Source organism: Lathyrus oleraceus, chromosome 2, assembly GCF_024323335.1.
Source record: "Lathyrus oleraceus cultivar Zhongwan6 chromosome 2, CAAS_Psat_ZW6_1.0, whole genome shotgun sequence".
Lineage (NCBI taxonomy): Eukaryota > Viridiplantae > Streptophyta > Magnoliopsida > Fabales > Fabaceae > Lathyrus > Lathyrus oleraceus.
In genome coordinates, this window is record NC_066580.1 from 103,808,120 (window position 1) to 103,811,404 (window position 3,285).

Here is a 3,285-nt window from a genome sequence, read left to right on the forward strand (position 1 = left end):
ATCCTTCCTAGTTGCTTTATTTAATTTTCTTTAATCTATACACATCCGCCATCCTCCTTCTAAACATTTTGCTACATGTTCGCCTTTATCGTTTTGCACGACTGTGATGCTTCCCTTTTTAGGTACTACCTGCATAGGGCTCACCCACTTACTATCCGAGATCTGGTAGATTATACCTGCCTCAAGTAACTTAAGAACTTCCTTTTTAACAACATCACTCATTATAGGGTTTATTCTTCTCTGATGTTCCCTGGAGGGTTTTGAATCTTCTTCGAGCAAAATCCGATGCATGCATACGGATGGGCTTATACCTTTCAGGTCAGAGATATTATATCCTAAGGTTGAGGGATATCTTCGTAAAACGTCTAAAAGTTGGTTCGTCTCCTCTTGGCTCAAGGTAGCACTAACTATAACTGGACGGTTCATCTTTTCATCGAGGAACTCATATCTCAGGTTCTTAGGCAGTTCCTTAAGTTCTAAGGTTGGTTTCTTAGGGCATGGCATAGGATCTGGGGTAAGGGATAAACATTCGTAAAGGTTATCATTGATGTAGGGTTTCTTAAAGTCATCATCTTCCCTTATGAGAGTGGATGGTAACTTAATTGTTTTTATAATTTCTTTTTGTTCTAATTCTCTAACACATTCATCAATGATATCTAAGGAATAACACGAGTCTCCCATCACAGGTGCCATAAGAAATTTCGAAAGTATAAATTCTATTTTCTCGTCACCTACCTCAAATGTCAACTTTCCTTTCTTGACATCTATTATGGCTCCTGTAGTCGATAAGAATGGTCTACCTAGAAGAATTGGTATATCATTGTCCTCTTTGATGTCCATGACAACAAAATCAGTAATGATAAATAACTGACCTATCCTAACAGGAACATCTTCTAAAATGCCTATCGGATATTTAACAGATCTATCGGCTAACTGAAGTGACATCTTAGTGGGCTATAATTCTCCTAAGTTTAAACTCTCACAAACTGTTAAAGGCATTAGGCTAACACTAGCTCCTATGTCTAGAAAAGCTTTTTCGATGACATGATTACCCAAAAGGCAAGGAATGGAGAAATTTCCAGGATCTTTATCTTTCTTAGCTAATTTGTCCTCGGAAATAGCATTACATTCCAACGGCTTCGGATCGTCAAGTCTACGTTTATTGGTAAGGATGTCTTTGAGAAACTTTGCATAAGAAGGTATTTGGGTGATGGCTTCTGTGAAAGGGATTTCTACATGAAGTTTTTCTATAACTTTAATAAATTTTTGATACTGTTTATTGATCTGGGTTTGTTTGAGTCTTTGCGGATATGGTATAAGTGGTTTATATGGCGGGGGTGGTACGTAAGTTTTATCTTTAGGTTCTTCTCCTTTTTCTCGACCTTCCTGGTTTTCAGATTCCTCTGGTTCCTTTACTTCGTCCGTGGGTTTGGTACATTCCTTAGAAGTTTTGGGTTCACTCAATCTAGGGTTTGGTGACTCATCATAAGCGTTCCCACTTCGTAGGGTAATGGCATTGGCTTGTCCTCTCGGATTTTGTTGAGGTTGTCCAGGGAATTGTCCTCCAGGTGTAGTCTGAGGGGCTTGGTTTAAAGCTACCTGAGAGATCTGGGTTTCAAGCATCTTAGTATGAGTAACTATTTGGTCAACCTTGGTTCCTAACTGAGTAATCAATTCGTTAACATGAATGTTTTGGTTCATGAACTCCTTGTTTTGTTGGGTTTGAGCGGTGATAAAATTTTCCATAATTTTCTCAAGGCTAGGCTTTGGTGGCACAGGTTGCATAGGTTGATTTGATCTAGGGGCTTGATAACTAGGTCTCGGAGGTGCATTATTTTGAATAGGTTTATTGTTTTTATAGGAGAAGTTCGGGTGATTCCTCCATCCAAGGTTATAGGTATTCGAGTATGGGTTCCCTTGGGTGTAGTTCACTTGCTCAAAGTGGGTTTTGTTTAATAGACTGCATTCTGCAGATTGGTGTCCTTTGGTTCCACATATATCACAATCCGACGAAACTGCGGCTATAGTATTCGGGTTTATGCACATATGCTCGACTTTGAGGGCTAATGCGTCCTTTTTAGTTTGCATCATGTCTATAGAGCTTAGTTCATGCACTCCTCCTTGGGCTTCCTTCTTCTCAACTGTCGCTCGTTCGACTCCCCGTGATTGATGGTTTTAAGCCATATCTTCGATGAGGGCACTAGCTTCAGGATAAGGTTTGTTCATCAGAGCACCGCCTGCGGCAACGTCGATGGTCATCTTTGTGTTATAGTGAAGTCCATTATAGAAGGTTTGAATGATTAACCAATTTTCTAAACCATGATGTGGGCATGCTCGTAACAACTCTTTATATCTCTCCCAAGCTTCGAACAACGATTCTCCTTGGTTTTGGGTAAATCTAGTTATATGGTTTCGAAGAACGACGGTCTTACTCGGGGGATAATATCTAGCAAGAAAAACTCTTCTAAGGTTATCCCAAGTCGTAATGGAATTGGGTGGAAAGGAATCTAACCATGATAGGGTTTTATCTCTGAGGGAAAAATGGAATAATCTTAAACGTATTGCCTCAGGAGAAGCTCCATTGGTTTTAAAAGTGTCTGCTAATTGAAGAAATATTTTTAAATGTTGGTTTGGGTTGTCAGTAGCGAGACCTGCGAATTGTCTCTGTTGCACTAGTTGCAACAGGGATGGTTTAAGTTCAAAATTATTAGCTGGGATAGTTGGGTTTACTATACTAGAACTAGGTTCTTCATTAGATGGTTGAGCGAAATCCTTAAGAGGTATTTGGTTTTGATCTTCGGCCATAGCTCTCTTAATTTTATGAAAGAATAAACGTGCGCGAGCGTAACGTTCAGGTTCCGCCAGAGGGTATACTAAGCTTAAACTTCCGGTGCTGCGAGTTCTTCGCATTGACCGACGGGAAATAACCTAAGTCTAAACGATATAACAACAGGGAAATGAAATTTGACGAAATTGGTCCCCGGCAACGGCGCCAAAAACTTGATGCGTGGTGTTTCGCAAGTATACGAACGCGTCAGAGTAATATAAAAGATTGTTGAATCCACAAAGACCAAGTGTCAATCTATCGTTATCTATTGTATGGTGTTTATCAAAGGCAATCAAAAGAGGTGTTTTTGGCTTGTGTACAATGAAAAGTAAAGTATTGAAATAAATTTAATTAATAAAGACAGGGTCGAAGGTAATTCACGTAATCAATTAATAATCCAAGTACTTGCTAATAGAGCTACTTATGGGCAATGTTTCCTACTTTGAAAATAACTAATT

The 3,285-nt window shown here is 39.3% G+C and overlaps 1 non-coding gene across 1 annotated transcript; it reads left to right on the plus strand.

Annotated features, from left to right (window-relative positions):
- The first annotated feature begins 2,314 nt into the window (after nucleotides 1-2,314).
- On the plus strand, nucleotides 2,315-2,421 carry LOC127125055 (small nucleolar RNA R71). The gene has a single exon (XR_007804520.1). It is a non-coding gene; the product is annotated as a small nucleolar RNA R71 (small nucleolar RNA).
- The last annotated feature ends 864 nt before the right edge of the window (nucleotides 2,422-3,285 follow it).